We start from the raw sequence: 20152 nt of genomic DNA on the forward strand, positions 1-20152 counted from the left end.
GAATGCTATTTCATTGGCTAGACCATATTAATATTTTGTTTCTGCATTGATCAGTTGATGGACATTTGCATTGTTTCCACCTTTTGGCTATTGTGAATAGTGGTAAAAGTTTATCTGGGTGTGTAAATATCTGTTTGATTTCCTGCTTTCACTTCTTTTCGGTATATACTCTGATAAGGATTTGCTGAATCATAAGGTAACCTTTTTTTTTTTTTTTTGGCCACACTGCATGACTTTTGGGATTCCCCCACTAGGGACTGAACCTGAGCCCATGGCAGTGAAAGTCCAGACTCCTATCTACTAGGCCCCCAGGGAACTCCCCTGGTAACTATATTTTTAATTTTTTTTTTTTTTTGAGGAATTGCTATATATACTGTATTTTGAGGAATTGTTTTCCACAGCTGCTGCACCATTCTGCAGTCCCACCAGCAATGCGCAAGGGTTCCTCAGCCTTGTTATTTTCTGGTTTTTTTTTTTTCCCTTTAATATCACCCTCCTAATGGCTGCCAAGTGGTATTCCCTTGTAGTTTTGATTTGCATTTCCTAGAGGAATGATGTTGAACATCTTTCCATGTCCTTATCAGCAAATCTTTTGGGAAAAATATCTATTCAAGTCCTTTGCTTATTATTTTGAAAAATTTATTTATTTGTTTTTTTCCGTGCTGGGTCTTCCTTGCTGTGTGGGCTTTTCTCTAGTTGCGGCGTGCAGGCGTCTCCCTGCAGTGGCCTCTCTTATTGTGGGGCACGGGCTCTAGGCACACGGCTTCAGTAGCTTCCGCTCCTGGTCTCCAGTGCACGGGCTTAATAATTGTGGCACATGGACAGTTACTCCAAGGCACGCAGGATCGTCCTGGATCAGGGATCGAACCTGTGTCTCCTATAGAGGGCAGGCAGATTCTTTACCATTGAGCCACCAGGGAAGCCCATTTGCCTATTTTTATTTTTTTTACTTTGTTTTTTCATTTGCCCATTTTTAAATCAGGTTGTCTGTTGTAGTTAAGTTTTGGGAGTTCTTTACACTTTCTGGATATTAACCCCTTGTCAGATAACATGATTGGTATTCCATGAGTAACTTTTTGTTCTGTTGATGTGTCTTTTTAAAAAAATTTCTTTTTAAAATTTACTTTAATTATTTTTGACCACAGTGGCACATGTGGGATCTTAGTTCCCCAACTTGGGATTGAACCAGCACCCTCCGCATTGGGAGTGCAGAGTCTTACCCACCGGACCACCAGGGAAGTCCCTAACTTCAATGCCCCAAAGTTCTACATTTTGATGAAGTCCCATTTATCTATTTTTGTTGTTGTGGTCTCTGCCTTTGATGAAACTGCCAAGAGAGCCTTGCCAAATCCAACATCATGAGGCTTTCTTCCTAAGAAGTTTATAATTTTAGCTCTGACATTTAGGTCTTTGATCCATCTTGAGTTAATTTTTGCCTATAGTATGACGTCAGGGTCCAACCTCTTTCTTTGGCTTATGGAAATCCATTTTTTTCCAGCACTGTTGAAAAACCCCTTTCCACATTGAATGATCTTGGCGCCCTCGTCAAAAATCATTTGACCATATATGGGAGGGTTTATTTTTGGGCCACTGAATGTTTTCGCAAATAAAATGTTATTGAATACATGGCCATGCTATTTCATTTGAGAATCCAACGTTGGAAGAGCCTGAAGTATTAACTACCTGGCCTTTGACAGAAAAGGTTTGTCAGCCCTTGCTCATCGGAGCGTAAAACCTGCAGAGGTAGAAACACGTGGGAGGGACTTCCTGGGCGGCCAAGTGGGTTACGACTTCCCACTTCCAACACAGGAGGGGTGCGTTCAATGTCTGTTTGCAGAACTAAGATCCCACATGCGGCATGGTGAGGCCAAATGTGAAAGAAAAAAAAAAAAGAGCTCTTACACAGGTTACAATCCATACCCTGAAGCTTGGGACACTGCTCCTTTGAGGCTCCTCTGGCTTCCAGCTCTGGGTCCATCCAATTGCTCACAACTTCTTACCCTTTAGCCTCACCCGCCTGCCCTTGAGTTCCCTCTGGTTTAAATTCTCTTCCCTTTCCTATCACTTGGGCACTTGGTTAAATGCCCCCTCCTCCAGGAAACCTTCCCTGAATGCTTTGGGCTGAATGAAGTATTCTCTCCTTTCTCACTCTCAAAGGGTCTTGATCTATAGTCTGTCAAACAGAACACACTGTTGTCCTGGTTTGTAACTTACTCTCTCTCCTATAGTCCTGGGGGAGCCAGCAAGGCAGCGCTCAGCAGCCTCAATCCCTTTATAGCTAGCCAAGCCTGGCACACAGTAGGCACGCAAGGTATACAGTGTCTCACTGATCAAACTGAATAATCTTTGTCAAAGCTGGGCCCACTGGTTCACAGGATGGAGCAGTCCTGGTTTATTCAGAGAAAACAAGAGAGGACATCAACAAAAAAAATTTCTTTAAGTTTGGCTGATTTAAAGCTTTCTCTCTTAAAAAAAAAAAGAAAAAATTTTTTAAGGGATCCCCTGGTGGCTCAGACAGTAAAGGGTCTGCCCTCACGTGGGAGACCTGGGTTTGATCCCTGGGTCAGGAAGATCCCCTGGAGAAGGAAACGGCAACCCACTCCAGTATTTTTTTTTTCACTCCAGTATTCTTGCTTGGAAAATCCCATGGAGGGAGAAGCCTGGCGGGCTACAGCCCATGGGGTCTGAAAGAGTCAGACACGACTGAGTGACTTCATTTTCTCTTTTTTTAAAATTCATTTTTGCCTAAAAATTTAATTGCTGTGACTCATCTAATTACAATAATAAACAATACAGTTTCTTTTTCTTCAAATAATAGCAAAAATACAGTTTTTGCAATGTGCTAAGTAAAATCTAAGGTGCTTTGCATATGTGCTCGGTCGCTCAGTCATGTCCAGCTCTTTGTGACCCTGTGGACTGCAGCCCGCCAGGCTCCTCTGTCCATGGGATTCTCCAGGGAATAATACTGGAGTGGGTTGCCGTTTCCTCCTCTAGGGGATCTTCCCAACCCAGGGATCAAACCCCTGTCTCCCCATTACAGGCAGATTCTTTACCATCTGAGTTACCAGGGAAGATGTGTCCAAACCCCAGGGCCACCAGTCCCAACAGTCAGCCTCAGCTTTCCTCATCCTGAAATGGGGCTGTCAGGACGTCTGAATGGGGCTGCTGTGAGGGTCGAATACAGTAGGGCAGTTGTGAAAGAACCAGAACCACATGTGTTCTGAGGATGGTGGCCAGGGATACGGGTGGGGTGGGCGGGAGGAGGGGGGCATGCATTTGGCTGAATCAGCACTGTTCATTTATTTGGATCCAGGTTTGAGACTTTATATTCACTGCAGGTTCAACTCTGTCTAATTGGATCTAGGCAGTTGTTGCTGCCTATTTTTTTGTTTGGCTGTGATGCATAGCATGTGGACTCTTAGTTCCAGGACCAGGGATCGAACCCATGCCCCCTACCTTTGAAGTGTTGAGTATTAACCATGGGACCACCAGCGAAGTCTTTGTTGCTACCTTTTTGTACCTGATAAAGTTCTCTGCTCTGTGGTATTGACAACAGGGTCAGGGCTGCTTGAATGACAGACTCCCCCCACCCCCCGACATTTTGTTTGTTTAATATTCTTTTCCAGGATGGTTTATCACTGGATATTGAATATAGTTCCCTGTCAAAAGATAGATGTTTAAGTCACCTCCAGAAACCCCTTTCATCCTCTGTATAACACACTCAAACCTCATTCTCTTTTCCACAAGGAATAAACCCTCAGCCACGTCTTACTGATGGCCCCAGGGAACAGGGAGACGGATAGAATCCAGACAAAGCGGGAAACACTTCACCTTCCAGCTCATTGATTCTGTTAGAAATAGGAGCTGAGCTTCTGAAACGTTTCCTTCTCTGTCTCCTCCAATAAAATCAAACTGAATCTCAGATGAACTCAAAGGTGAAGAGTCTGGCTGTAACTCCATCATTCTGTCCGTTACTTTTTCTCTTCCCAGTTTTAGTAATTGAAACGAATTTGAAGGCCATTCAGCCTCATCAGCAGAGCCCAGCTCTCAGCGACCCACCTGAGGAGACACCGCAGTAGCGGAGAGGGAAACGGTAAGGCGGGCGGGCTTCCCTGGAGGCTCAGACGGTGAGGAATCCGCCTGCAACGCCAGAGACCTGAGTTCCGTCCCAGGGCTGGGATGATCCCCTGGAGGAGGGCATGGCAACCCACTCCAGTGTTCTTCCTGGAGAATCCCCAAGGACAGAGGAGCCTGGCGGGCCGCAGTCCCTGGGGTCACAAAGAGTCAGACACGACTGAGCAGCTAAGTACACAGGCAATTACACGACCCTGTGGCCAATATTTTTACTGCAGGCAATGGCCTGGGCAACATGCGGCCAGTATTTTACCGGCCCGCAGAGTGGACCTTTGTAATGAAATAGGAGAATATATCTATTTCATTGCAAAGGAATATGCACAATATTCCTTTTCCAATCCTCTGAATTTTGTTGACTATTAAAATCTTAACTTGGGAATTAAACACAGATCATATACAAATGAATACATAGTACATTGCCCATTTCCCCAATACCTTGGGTCACAGACACTGGAAAATTAATACTCTTGACTCCTCAGGAGCTTCTTAGCACATCTGTTTTTAATGCATTGTCATCGTTTCATCAATACCATGTGCCAAGCTCCACACTGGCACTGGAGGAAAAATGACATGTAGCATGAAGTCCCTGACCTCAAGCATATTACAGTCTGGTCAAGATGAGTAGGTTCATCTTGCCTTGAATTGACCTGATGTCTCCTCCCTCTAAGCTTATGTCACCAAAATGTAGGTAGACACAAATTCAGTGGATGCCAAATACCACCGCTCCAACTGTGAAACAATTATCATCGGCCAAGACATGTGATGAGAAAATTCCCTGAGCTAGATAATTTCCTTAACACATATTTAGCACTTCCCAAACATAGGCTAGATTAGAAAGTTCTATCCAAGGAAGGATGCCTGTCCTGCTTTGAAAAGGAAAATGGGATGACCCTACCATGGCGAGAAGGGGGGCTCCTTTGGCTGAAATTAGGGTTTCTCTAAACCAGAGCCCTTGGGTCCCCAGGGAACAGGAAAGCCATAACGGTTCTCAGAATTCTCTTACTTTTCTCCTTTCTCTCTTTCCCTCCCTCCATTGCTTCCTCCTCTCTTTTTTAATTTTCCATATCTTAATAACTCTTCTTGCATTTCTCTGTGAGAAAGCAAACTACTACAAAATGTTTCAGAGGGTGCTGGAGTTTGATGACATTGGTTATCTCAGAGTGATCTGAAACATATGATGGCTATTATTTGTGCCTTTGAAAAGTAAAAGTTGGAAACCCCAGTTGATATTTCTTAATCAATTTCTTTTGGTGAATAAAGCATCTTAAGGGTTAGTCTTTCTGCTTTAATTTGTGGTAAATGCTGCCCTCCTGTGGACACATGTGGCTATTACAACCTATGAATGAGGCTCCAAGAAAAAAGTTGCTTGATAATTTGTTATTAACTGTCTTCTGCAAAGAGGCCTCTGTTTTTTATTTCATTTTTTTTGGAGGATTCCCTGGGACCCTGAAAAATTCTCCATATTCTTCTGAACCACTTTCCACATCCCAGGAGCTACAAAATGTCTGCAGTTCTCTGTGTGTGCATGCGTGCGTGTCCAGTTCAGTTCAGTTCAGTTGCTCAGTTGTGTCCAACTCTTTGCCACCACATTGATCGCAGCACGCCGGGCTTCTCTGGTCATCACTGACTCCTGGAGCTTGCTCAAAGCCATGTCCATTGAGTTGGTGATGCCATCCTACCATCTCATCCTCTGTCGTCCCCTTCTCCTCCTGCCCTCAATCTTGCCCAGCATCAGGGTCTTCTCTGGTGAGTCGGTTCTTTGCATCAGGTGGCCGAAGTACTGAACAGGTGGCGTGTTCAGCAGTCCCACTATTTTGTGACCCCATGCACTATAGCTGGCCAGGTTCTTCTATTCATGGAATTATTCAGGGGAGGATGGTGGAGTGGGTAGCCATTTCCTCCTCCAGGGGATCTTCTAGACACAGGGATCGAATCCATGTCTCTTGTACCTCCTGCATTGGTAGGGGGATTCATTACCACTGTGCCACCTGGGAAGCCCAATTCTCTGGATGATAAGCTACCAACCTAGCTCTTATAACTAGCTCCTGCCCTCTTGCCTGTGTGTGGCCTAGTGACAATTTTCTGTTCAGAAGGCATCTGGCTATCCCATTACCCAGGGCTCCTAACAATTCCACTCATGTCCATCTATTGCTGCTGGGGTGTGAGGAGGAGAGCAAAGGCTATAAAGAGATACAGAGCAACTTCTCTGCGCTATGAAGATCAAGCAGCGAGGTCTGCCAGGCCTCCTCTTTTGCATCAAATATTGATCCCTGCATAACATGTGGAGGGCACTTACACAAAACATGTTAGTGAGCAAAAGCCAAGAGAGCATCATTTCTGCCTTAAACAGCAAGGGAAGTGAGGATGAAGCTCTGCGGACACTTTAGATGGAGAAACGAATTAGGCTGAGGTCCTGGCCCTTCCCTAAAGTCATGGGGGCTCTGAGAAAGGCTCAGTCCCTCAGTTTCCCAGCTGTAAGCTGAGAATGTTGGATACAGTAGCTTTAGGAACAAATTTAGCTCTATTTTTATATGATTTGTCTGGAATTTTGCCTGGATTTTGTCTGGATAGAAATTTTATAAATTTCTATCCAAAGGTACCTCCTCTGAGGATTTAGTTGTTAGCATATAAATGCCCAGGAAGAGGTCTTGGATGGGCCTTCAAACGTCTGATCGACTGTATCAGTGGTGTGTATTCATTCTCTGTTGTGAAGTACCTCACCCCAAAACCACATGTGTCAAACCCCAGTCTCCACGGGGCAGGATCTGGCCGTGGCTGAGCTGGATGTCCGGTGTCAGACGGAGTTGCCATCTCACCTGCTGGCTCAGCTGGGGGAGGATCCATCTGCTTTCTGCTCCGGTGTGTGGCCGTGGGCAGACCTCAGTTCCTCATGGACTGAAGGACAGACGGCCTCAGCTTCTTCCTGTGGGTATCTCCACAAGGAGATCCCAACGTGGCAGCTTCCTTCATCAGAATGGAGCAGTGAGAAGAGCCAGAGGCAGGGGAGAGGGAGGGAGAGAGAGAGAGAGGGAGAGAGGGGTGGGTGGGGAGAAGGTGAATCTTTTGTAACCTAATCTCAGAAGCAACATCCCTACACTTTTGCTGTAAGATTTTAAGTGAGTCCCTAGTTTTAGTCCAGTCCCAAGAGGATGGGATAAAACTCAGTGTGGTGGGGAAACCAGGAGACAGTGTTCTCTAGGAGTAATTTCAGAAGCTGCTGATCACATTGTCACTTTAGGAAAGGAAATGCTTTTATACCCCAATACCTAAAATTGGGCTGCTCAGGCCTATCTCCTAGCATGCCTGGTTTTTAATGTGTGATCACAGACTCATTTATATGGGGTGCCAAGCTCCGCACTGGCATTGGAGGAAAAAATGACATATAGTATACAGTCTTGCATGTTAGTATAGTATAGACCTCTCGCATGTTACAGTCTGGTCAAGATGATTAGGTTCATCTTGCCTTGAACTGACCTGATGTCTCCTTCCTCTAAGTTTACGTCACCAAAATGTAGGTAGACACAGATTCAGCGGATGCCAAATACCTCTACTCCAATCCCAAAACGATCGTCATTGGCCAAGAACATGTGATGAGAAGCTCGCCTGAGCTAGAAGATTTTCTCAGTGCATAGTTAGCATTTTCCCAACGTAAGCTAGATTAGGAAGATCCATCCCAGGAAGAATGCCTGTCCTACTGTGGAAAGGAAAATGAAATTACACTACCCAGTTTTCATTCCAATACCAAAGAAAGGCAATGCCAAAGAATGCTCAAACTACCGCACAACTGCACTCATCGCACAGGCTAGCAAAGTAGTGCTCAAAATTCTCCAAGCCAGGCTTCAACAGTATGTGTACCATGAACTTCCAGATGTTCAAGCTGATTTTAGAAAAGGCAGAGGAACCAGAGATCAAATTGCCAACATCCGTTGGATCACCAAAAAAGCAAGAAAATTCCAGAAAAACATCTGCTTCTGTAGTGTTATGCCTTCAAAATGTAGGTAGAGACAAATTCAGTGGGTGCCATATACCACCACCGCACCTCCCAAATATTCGTCACCGCCCAAGAACATGTGATGAGAAGACTGCATGGGCTGCAATATTTCTTTAACAAATGTTTAGCACTTCCCCAACACAGGCTAGCTTAGGAAGTTCTACCCAAGGAAGAACGCCTGTCCTACTTTGAAAAGGAAATGGCAGTATGCTACCCTGGGGAGATGGCTGAACCACTCTGGCTAAAATTAGGGTTTTTCAAAGCCAGAGACAATGGATTCCCATTTGGGGAATCGTAATTGTTCTCGGACTTCTTGTCTTACTTTCCTCCTTCTTTCTCTCCTTCCATCCCTCCATTCTTTCCTTCTCTCTTTCTTTTTAATTATCAGCATTTTATTTTTATTTATTTATTTATTTATAATTATCAGCATTTTATTTATTTATTTTTTTTATCATCATTTTAATAACTGTTCTTACATTTCTCTGTAAGATGACTAATTACAGAGTGTTATTGGAGTTGCTGGAATTTGATAAGACTGGCCATCTCCAAGTGATCTGAAAAATATGATGGCTATTATCTGTGTCCATTAAAATTAAGAATTGGAAAGCCAAGTTGATATTTCTTAATTCAGTTTGGTATAAAAATATCTCAAGTAGTCTTTTAGAGGGCAGCTTTGAAAATTCTGCTTTAAGTCATAGTAAATGATGCCCTCCTGTGGACACATGTGGACATTACAACCTATGAATGAGGCTCCAAGAGAAAAGTTGCTTGGTAACTCGTTATTGAACATCTTCTGCAAAGAGGGCCCTGTTTGTTTTTTTTTAAATTTTCTTTTCCTCGTGAGAATTCCTTGGACCCTGAAAAATTCTCCATCTTCTGAGCCACCTTCATATCCCAGGAACAACAGAATATCTGCAAGTCTCTGGCAGATAAATTACCACTCTAGCTCTTATAGCTAGCTCCCTCCCTCTTGCCTACGTCAGGTTGGTTACAGTTTCCTGTTTAGAAAGCATCCAAGGATCCCATTATCCTGCTGTTAGGAGCCCCAGGGCTCCTAACAATTCCATTCATGTCTTTTTCTTGCTGCTGGGGCGGGAGGTGGAGAGAAAAGGGTGTACAGAGATACTGAGCAACAGTACCTTCATTGTGAACATCAAGGACCAAGTACTGTTGGCCTCCACACTTGCAGCAAATATTCACCACTACATAAAATGTACAAGACATTTATATAAAACATGCTAGTGCACAAAACCCAAGAACACCTCATCGCTGCCTTAAATAGCAAGGGAAGTGAGGATGAACCCTGTAGACACTTTGGATGGAGAAACAACCTGGGCTGAGGTCCTGGCCCTTCCCACATGTCGTGGAGGCTCTGAGAAAGTCTCAGTCGCTCAGTTTCCCAGCTGTAAAATGAGAGAGTTGGATAATGTTTAGCTCTACTTTTGTATGGTTTTTATTTTCTGGACCTTTCTTGAAATTTCTATTCAAGGGTACCTCTTCTGATGATTTAGTTGTTCCTGTGAAAAGATGTCCAGGAATTGGTCTGAGATGGGCCTTCAAATATCTGATTGCCTGGTGTGTATTCATTTCCTATTGTGAAAGACATTACCCAAACTGAGTGGCTCAAAATAACATGCGTCATCTCCCAGTCTTCATGGGTGAGGATCTGGCTGTGGCTGAGCTGGATGTCAGGTGTCGGACAGAGTTGCCATCTCACCTGCTGGCTCAGCTGGGGGAGGATCCATCTGCTTTCTGCTCGGGTGTGTGGCCGCGGGCAGACCTCAGGTCCTCATGGGCTGAAGGACAGAAGGCCTCAGCTTCTTCCTGTGGGCCTCTCCACAGGGAGATCCCAACGTGGCAGCTTCCTTCATCAGAATGGAGCAGTGAGAAGAGCCAGAGGTGGGGGAGAGGGAGGGTGAGAAGGAGGGTGGGCGGGTGATACTGAAATATGGAAAGAAGGGTCAGGGTGGGGAGCAAACTCAGTCCATTATAACCTAATCAGAAGTGATATCCCATCACTTTGGCTGTAATATTTTGATTAAAGTCAGTCATCCTTTTTTAACCCAGTCCCAAGTTGATGGGATAAAACAGTGTGGTGGGAATACTAGAAGGAAGTGTTCTTTGGGAGTCAACACAGAAGCTGCCAATTATACTGTGTGATTTCATGAAAGAAAATGCCTTTGTATTCCATTTTCTTTCGATGTAAAATGGGGCTGCTCAAGCCTATCTCCTAGTACGTCTTGATTTCTAATGTGTTATCATCAACTCATTTATTCTGTGTGCCAAGTTCTGAATTGGCACTGGAGGAAAAAATGACATATAGTCTAGAGTCCCTGACCTCAAGCATATTCCCACGTGGTCAAGATGATTAAGTCCCTCTGGGCTTCAAAACGATTGTCATTGTCCAGAAGCACGTGAGCCAGAAGATTTCCTTAACATGTATTTAGCACTTCCCCAACACAGACTAGATTAGGAAGCTCCATCCAAGAGAGAGTTCCTGTCATACTTTGAAAAGGAAAATGGGACCACCTTACCCTGGGGAGACGGTTGGACTCCTCTCGCTAAAATGAGGGTTTCTCAAATCCAGGTAGCCTCTGGATACCCTAGGATCTGCCAAGTCATAATGGTGCTTAGATTTCTTTTCTGATTGTTCTTCTTTTTCTATTTCTTTCCTTCCTCCCCTCCATTCTTTCCTTCTCTCTTCTTAAAAATTTTTCAGCATTTTAGTAACTCCTTACATTTCTCTGTGAGAAGACCAATTAAAAACTATTCTGGTGGGGGGCAGGTATATATTTTAACACTGGTCGTCTCAGAGTGATTCGAAACATATGATGGCTCTTATTTGTGCCTTTGAAAAGCAAGAATTGGAAACCCAAGCTGACATTTCTTTATAAATTCAGTTTGGCAGACAAAATATCTCAAGCGGGTTAGTTTTCAGAGGTTGACGTAGGCTATTTGTCTTTAAGTCGTGGTAAATGCTGCCCTCCAGTGGACACATGTAAACATCACAACCTATGAATGCGGCTTCAAAAGAAAAGTTGCCAGCGAACATGTTATTGAATGACTTCTGCAAAGAGGACCCTGTTACTTTTTTTTTCTTTTTCAGAATTCCTTGGGACCCTGAAAAATTCTCCTTCGTCTTCTGAAGCATTTTCCACATCCCAGGAGCTGCAGTATATCTGCAAGTCTCTGCAATATTGGTATTGCAATATCTGCAATACCAAAGTCGCTCTTAAAACCAGCTCCCTCCCTCTTGCCTGTGTGTGTGGCCCTGTTACAATATCCTGGTCACAAAGCATCCAGGTATCTCATTATCCCAGGCTCCTAACAATTCCATTCATGTCCATCTACTGCTGCTGGGGAGTGAGGTGGAGAGCAAAGGGTACAAAGAGAGACTGAGCAATTTTTCTCCTTTGTAAAAACGTAGGGCCAAATAATGTTGGGCTTTTAATCTTGCAGGAATATTCATCACTTATAACGTGTAAGGCCATTTATACGAAACATGTCAATTAGCAAACCCCAGGAAGGCATCATTGTTGCCTTAACTAGCAAGAGAAGTGAGATGAAGCCATGTAGATAGACACCTAGATGCAGAAACCAAGCAGGCTGAGGTCCTGGCCCTTCCCAAATGTCATGGGGGCTCTGAGAGAGTCTCAGGCCCTCATTTCCCAGCTGAAAACTGAGAGCGCTGGATAAAGGAGCTTTAAGAACAAGTTTAGCTCGACTTCTGTATGATTTATATTCCCTGGACTTTTCTTGAAATTGCTATTCAGGGGCACCTCCTCTGAGGATTTAGTTGTTCATGTATAAAGATGCCCAGGAAGAGGTCTCAGATGGGCCTTCAAATATCTGATTGCCTGGTATTAGTGGTGAGGTATTTGTTCTCTATTTTGATGCACATTACCCAAACGTAGTGGCTGAAAACAACGCGTGTCATCTCCAGGCTCCACAGGTCAGGATCCGGCCGTGACTGAGTGGATGTCAGGCGTCAGACGGGGCTGCCGTCTCATCTGCTGGCTCAGCTGGGGGAGGATCCATCTGCCTTCTGCTCGGGTGTGTGGCCGCGGGCAGACCTCAGGTCCTCATGGGCTGCTGGACGGAAGGCCTCAGCTTCTTCCTGTGGGTGTCTCCACGGGGAGCTCCCAACGTGGCAGCTTCCTTCATCAGAATGGAGCAGTGAGAAGAGCCAGGGGCAGGGGGAGAGGGAGGGAGAGAGTGGGGGGGGGGGAACGTTAGTCTTTTGTATCCTAATCTTAGAAGTGACATCCCATCACTTTTGCTGTCTTATTTTGATTAAATTGAGTCACTACTTTTAGCCCAGTCCCAAGGGAAGGGGAGAAAACACAGGGTGGTGGGGAAACCATGAGGTAAGTATCTTTTGTACCTCATTTCCTTTCGTTGTAAAATGGGCCTGCTAGCCACTATGGAGAACAGTGTGGAGATTCCTTAAAAAACTGGAAATAGAACTGCCATACAACCCAGCAATCCCACTCCTGGGCATACACACCGAGGAAACCAGATCTGAAAGAGACACGTGCACCCCAATGTTCATCGCAGCACTGTTTATAATAGCCAGGACATGGAAGCAACCTAGATGCCCATCAGCAGAGGAATGGATAAGAAAGCTGTGGTACATATACACTATGGAATATTACTCAGCCATTAAAAAGAATACATTTGAATCAGTTCCAATGAGATGGATGAGACTGGAGCCCATTATACAGAGTGAAGTAAGCCAGAAAGATAAAGACCAATACAGTATACTAACACATATATATGGAATTTAGAAAGACGGTAATGATAATCCTATATGCAAAACAGAAAAATAGACACAGAAATACAGAACAGACTTTTGGACTCTGTGGGAGAAGGCGAGGGTGGGATGTTTCGAGAGAACAGCATCGAAACATGTATATTATCAAGGATGAAACAGATCACCAGCCCAGGTTGGATGCATAAGACAAGTGCTCGGGCCTGGTGCGCTGGGAAGACCCAGAGGAATCGAGTGGAGAGGGAGGTGGGAGGGGGGATCGGGATGGGGGATACATGTAACTCCATGGCTGATTCATGTCAGTGTATGACAAAAACCACCACAATACTGTAAAGTAATTAGCCTCCAATTAAAATAATTAATTAAAAAAATGGGCCTGCTAATGCCTAGCATGGAATCTAGGCCTAATGCTTTGGGAGCAAGGGTCTCAGCCACTGGACTACCGCAGAGGTGTCAGTCTTCATTTTTAATGTGGTATCATTGACTCATTCACACAGTGTGCCAAGGTCTGCACTGGCATTGGAGGAAAAATGACATATAGTACAGAGTCCCAGACTTCATGCAGATTACAGCCTGGTCAAGATGATTAAGTTCTTCTTACCTAGAATTGACCTCACCTCTCCTCCCTCTAAGCTTATGTCACGAAAATATATGCAGACACCAATTCAGCTGAAGCCAAATACCACCCTCCAACTCCATAACCACTGTTATTGGCCAAGAACATGTGATGAGAAGCTTTCATCAGCTGGAAGATTCCTTTAACATGTATTTAGCAGTTCCCCAGCATAAGCTAGGTTAAGAAGCTCCATCCAAAGAAGAATGCCTGTCCTACTTTGAAAACGAAAATGGGACTATCCTATCCTGGGGAAAGGGCTGGACACTTCTGGCTTAAATCAGGGTTTTTCAAAACCAGAGCCTCTGGATTTGCAGACTTCTCTTACTTTTTCCCTTTCTTTTTTTCCTTCCCTCCCTTCATTCCTTCCTTCTCACTTTTTAATTTTCAGCATTTTAATAACTCTTCTTGCATTTCTCTGAGAGAAACCTAAATACAAATTTTATAATTTTTATTTTGTATTTTATAAAATTTTTTTATAACTGGAATTTTTTAACACTGGTTTTCTCAGAGTGATCTGAAATAAATGATGCCTATTATTTGTGCCCTTTAAAAGCAAAAATTGGAAAGCTGAGTTGATATTTCTTAATAAATTCAGTGTGGCAGACAAAGTGTCTCTTCAGTTTAGTTCAGTTGTTCAGTCGTGTCCAACTCTTTGCGACCCCATGGACTGCAGCACGCCAGGCTTCCCTGTTCGTCACCAACTCCCAGAGCTTACTCAAACTCATGTCCATCGAGTCAGTGATGCCATCCAACCATCTCATCCTCTGTCATCCCCTTCTCCTCCTGCCCTCAATCTTTCCCAGCATCAGGGTCTTTTCCAGTGAGTCAGTTCTTCACATCAGGTGGCAAAAGTATTGGGAGTTTCAGCTTCAGCCTCAGTCCTTCCAATGAACACCCAGGACTCATCTCCCTTAGGATGGACTGGTTGGATCTCCTTGCAGTCCAAGGGACTCTCAAGAGTCTTCTCCAACACCACAGTTCAAAAGCATCAATTCTTCAGCACTCAGCTTTCTTTATAGTCCAACTCTCACATCCATACATGACTGCTAGATAAACCATAGCCTTGCCTAGATGGACCTTTGTTGGCAAAGTAATGTCTCTGCTTTTTAATATGCTGTCTAGGTTGCTCACAACTTTCCTGCCAAAGACTAATCTTTTAATTTCACGGCTGAAGTCACAATCTGCAGTGAATTTGGAGCCTAAAAAAATAAAGTCTGCCACTGTTTCCACTGTTTCCCCATCTATTTCCCATGAAGTGATGGGACCAGATGCCATGATCTTAGTTTTCTGAATGTTGAGCTTTAAGCCAACTTTTTCACTTTCCTCTTTCACTTTCATCAAGAGGCTCTTTAGTTCCTCTTCACTTTCTGCCATAAGGGTAGTGTCATCTGCATATCTGAGGTTATTGATATTTCTCCCGGCAATCTTGATTCCAGCTTGTGCTTCTTCCAGCCCAGCGTTTCTCATGATGTACTCTGCATATAAGTTAAATAAGCAGGGTGACAATATACAGCCTTGACATACTCCTTTTCCTATCTGGAACCAGTCTGTTGTTCCATGTCCAGTTCTAACTGTTGCTTCCTGACCTGCATACAGGTTTCTCAAGAGGCAGGTCAGGTGGTCTGGTATTCCTATCTCTTGAAGAATTTTCCACAGTTTATCATGATCCACACAGTGAAAGGCTTTGGCATAGTCAATAAAGCAGAAATAGATGTTTTTCTGGAACTCTCTTGCTTTTTCAATGATCCAGCGGATGTTGGCAATTTGATCTCTGGTTCCTCTGCCTTTTCTAAATCCAACTTGAACATCCGGAAGCTCATGGCTCATGTACTGTTGAAGCCTGGCTTGGAGAATTTTGAGCATTACTTTACTAGCATGTGAGATGAGTGCAACTGTACAGTAGTTTGAGCATTCTTTGGCATTGCCTTTCTTTGGAATTAGAATGAAAACTGATGTTTTCCAGTCTTGTGGCCACTGCTGTTTTCCAAATTTGCTGGCATATTGAGTGCAGCACTGTCACAGAATCATCTTTTAGGATTTGAAATAGCTCAACTGGAATTCCATCACCTCCACTAGCTTTGTTCATAGTGATGCTTCCTAAGGCCCACTTGACTTCACATTCCAGGATGTCTGGCTCTAGGTGAGTTGCTTTGTGAAGATCTTTTTTGTACAGTTCTTCTGTGTATTCTTGCCACCTCTTCTTAATATCTTCTCCTTCTGTTAGGTCCATACCATTTCTATCCTCTATCGAGCCCATCTTTGCATGAAATGTTCCCTTGGTATCTCTAATTTTCTTGAAGAGATCTCTAGTCTTTGTCATTCTGTTGTTCTCCTCTGTTTCTTTGCACTGATCACTGTGGAAGGCTTTCTTATCTCTCCTTGCTATTCTTTGGAACTCTGCATTCAAGAATGGGTATATCTTTCCTTTTCTCCTTTGCTTTTGGCTTCTCTTCTTTTCACAACTATTTGTAAGGCTTCTCAGACAACCATTTTGCTTTTTTGCATTTCTTTTTCTTAGGAATGGTCTTGATCCCTGTCTCCTTTACAATGTCATGAAACTCCGTCAATATTTCAGGCACTCTTTTCAGATCTAGTCCCTTAAATCTATTCCTCACTTCCACTGTATAATCATAAGGGATTTGATTTAGGTCATACCTGAATGGTCTAGTGGTTTTCCCTACTTTCTTCAATTTAAGTCTGAATTTGGCAATAAGGAGTTCATGATCTGAGCCACAGTCAGCTCCTGGTCTTGTTTTTGCTGACTGTATAGAGCTTCTCCATCTTTGGCTGCAAAGAATACAATCAATCTGATTTTGGTGTTGACCATCTGGTGATGTCCATGTGTAGAGTCTTCTCTTGTGTTGTTAGGAAGAGGGTATTTGCTATGACCAGTGCATTCTCTTGGCAAAACTCTGAATTAGCCTTTGCCCTGCTTCATTCTGTATTCCAAGGCCAAATTTGCCTGTTACTCCAGGTGTTTCTTCACTTCCTACTTTTGCATTCCAGTCCTCTATAATGAAAAGTACATCTTTGTTGCTTGATAACTTGTTATTGAAAAAAGTTGCTTGATAATTTGTTATTGAATGTCTTCTGTAAAGAGGGTCATTTTTTTCTTTTTCTTTTGAAGATTCCTTGGGACCCTGAAAAATACTCCTTCATCTTCTGAACCACCATCCACATCCCAGGAGCTAAAAAATACCTGCAATTCTCTGGCATCTAAGCTACCAAATATAGTTTATAACTAGGTCCTTCCCTCTCACCTGTGTGTGGCCTGATTACAATTTCCTGTTTAGAAAGCATCCAGGTATCCCATTATCCAGGGCTCTTGAATAGGGCTCAATTCCATGTCCATTTCTTGCCACTGGGGTGGGAGGTGGAGTACAAAGCATATAAAGATATATTGAGCAACTTCTCTTTATTTGAACATCAAGGACCAAGTACTCTCGGGTTTCCACTCTTACACCAAATATTCATCACTACATAACATGTACGATCCATTTATATAAAATAGGTTAGTGAGCAAATCACAGGTAGCCCTCATTTCTGCCTTAAATAGCAAGGGAGGTGAGGATGAAGCCATCTACACTTTGGGTGTGTAGACATACAAGGCTGAGGTCCTGGCCCTTCCCAGATGTCATGGGGGCTCTGAGAAAGTCTGCAACCCTCAGTTTCCCAGCTGTAAAATGGGAGAGTTGGATAAAGGAGCTTCAGAACAAAGTTTAGCTTTACTTTTTTATGATATATATTGCCTTTTGACATTTCTTGAAATTTCTCTGTAGAGGTAACTCCTCTGAGGATTAGTTGTTAGTGTATAAAGATGCCCAGGAAGCGGTCTGGGATGGCCCTGTCACACAGCTGATGGCCTCAGATTAACTGTGTGCATTCGCTGTCTATTGTTAAACACACTGCCCCAAACTTAGTGGCTGAAAACAACATGTGTCACCTCCCAGTCTCCACGGGTGAGGATCTGGCTGTGACTGAGCTGGAGGTCAGGCGTCAGACGGGGCTGCCCTCTCACCTGCTGGCTCAGCTGGAGGAGGATCCATCTGCTTTCTGCTCAGCTGGGTGGCCGCGGGCAGACCTCAGTTCCTCACGGGCTGAAGGACAGAGGGCCTCAGCTTCTTCCTGTGGGTGTCTCCACTGGGAGCTCCCAACGTGGCAGCTTCCTTCATCAGAATGGAGCAGTGAGAAGAGCCAGAGGTGGGGGAGAGGGAGGGGGGAGGGAGAGAGAGAGAGGAAGAGGGAAAGGGGTGGTAAGCTAATCTTTTTTAACCTAATCTCAGTAGTGATACTGCAATACTTTTACTATATTATTTTCACTAAATTCAGTCACTAGTTTTAGCCCAGTCCCTAGTGGATGGGTTAAAACCCAGTGTGGTGGGGATATCAGAGACAGGGTTTTTTGGAATTCATTTCAGAAACTGCCTATCATACTGTGTGACTTCAGGGAAGAAAATGTCTTTGTACCTCATTTTCTTTAGCTGTAAAATGTGATGCTCATGCCTATCTCTTAGCATACCTTGGTTTTTAATGTGTTATCATTGACTTATTTATTCTGTGTTGCAAGCTCTGTACTGGGATTGGAGGAAAAAATGATATATAATACAGAGTCCCAGACATCAAGCATATTACAGTCTGATCAAGTGAATTAAGTTCATTTTGCCTTCAACTGGCTTGATGTTTCCTCCCTCTAAGCTTATGCCACCAAAATATGTGTAGACACAAATTCAGCTGATGCCCAATACCACCACTCCAACTCCACAATGATTGTCATTAGCCAAGAACACATGATGAGAAACCTCCATGAGCCAGAAGATTTCCTTAGCTTGTACTTAGCACGTCCCCAGCACAGACTAGATTAGGAGGCTCCATCCAAGGAAGAATGCGTGTCCTACTTTGGAAAGGAAAATGGCATGACACTACCATGGGGAGATGGTTTGATTCCTCCAGCGAAAATTCGGGTTTCTCAAACCAGAGCCTCTGGGTCCCTGGGTAACGGGAATGATACTGGTTCTCAGATTTCTTCTCTTACTCTTCTCTTGTCTTGATTTTCTCCCCTCCCTCCATTCCTGCCTTTCTTAATTTTAAGCATTTTAATAACACATTTTTTTTCACTTTTAACAATAATGTTTATTATACAAAGCATTATAATTTTCTCAATAGTCTTCACTCATTTATCAACAAACTTTCCACTGTACTCATTTAATAAATCAACAGTGTCAAACTACACTACTTTTCAACCTCAAAGAACTCAACTTCAGTTCAGGTCAGTTCAGTCACTCAGTCGTGTCCAACTCTTTGCAACCCCATGAACCGCAGCACGCCAGGCCCCCCTGTCCATCACCAGCTCCCGCAGTTTACTCAAACTAATGCCCATGGAGTCGGTGATGCCATCCAGCCATCTCATCCTCTGTCATCCCCTTCCCCTCCTGCCCCCAATACTCAACTTAGAGACCAACAAAAAAGTGCTTGGAGCACCAAAAGGAAAGAGAATAAAACCTGGAAAGTTCAACTGAGATACTTAGAAGCAGTTAAAGGGGATGGGTTAGGGGAGGAATTAGATTCCCCAGCACCATCAGATTTCCCTCATGGGTCAAAGAGGTTTACAAAAGCAGTTTTAAGACATGAGGTTAGAACTAGGGAATCAGAGGAACCCATACTCTGGGATATTGCAGGTCATCTGAGTTCCTGGGTCGGCAGAAATAAGAAAAAGAGGGACAGAGACAGTGGGAATGGGGAGCAGAGGAGAGGCAGGACAGACAGGAGGTGAGAAGCACGGAGGGAGAAAAGTTGTGCCTAGAAGAAGTAAACTTCGAAACTTGTCATGAATTGGAAAAATGAAAAGCCACGGTCACAAAGCTGGAAGATGGACTACGGGACAAGAAAGCCTGGAATTTTATACCTTCCAGGAGGTGATGATAAATCCTGAAGCTGCACAGTGGCAGGCAGTGAGGTGCATCTGAGACTAAATCGTCTGTTTTATAAGAGTAAGACACTGGCAACCTTGCTTAACTAATTCTACTCTGTGGATTTAAAAACATTACGTGCCTAGAAGGTAGCCTCCCAGGCAGGTCACAACGCCTAACAGGCAATATAGGAGAGCGCCAAGCCAAGTGGGTCTGTAGAAAACAAAATTCAATTAATGTTACTGTCAAGTGAAGAGACAGCGGATTTCATTGTTCTCCTCAACCTTTTTAGTAATTTCCTAAAGCTAAGCCATTCTGATCACTGAAATAAGCTAGTATTGCCAAATACTGTATAATCAGACAGGTTGACTGTAATCAAACCCAAATTTTTCCTGACCCTTAACTGCCTCTGTGATCTGGGATACAGTTGGCAGCTTGGAAGTTATTGTTACTTTTCAGGGGGGCGGTGCAGGGAGGGAACTGGGGATCAACAATTGCCTAACTATAAGTGTATGTAAACAAAAGAGATGAAACCGGCCAATTAAATTAGCCATTCAGAATCCCTCTTTCCAAAAAGTTATAACCTTGAGACTGATTAAGCAAAACAGGATTCTGCTACTCAGATGCTCTGAGTCTGGGAAGCACCGGCTTTGATGGTAATCCTGATGATAATTCAGTTTTTATTTCGATCTTCTCAGGCTCTTCTGTCAAGACTACTCTGCCCAGCAGGAAAA

This window comes from Cervus canadensis, chromosome 14 (genome assembly GCF_019320065.1).
Source record: "Cervus canadensis isolate Bull #8, Minnesota chromosome 14, ASM1932006v1, whole genome shotgun sequence".
NCBI lineage: Eukaryota > Metazoa > Chordata > Mammalia > Artiodactyla > Cervidae > Cervus > Cervus canadensis.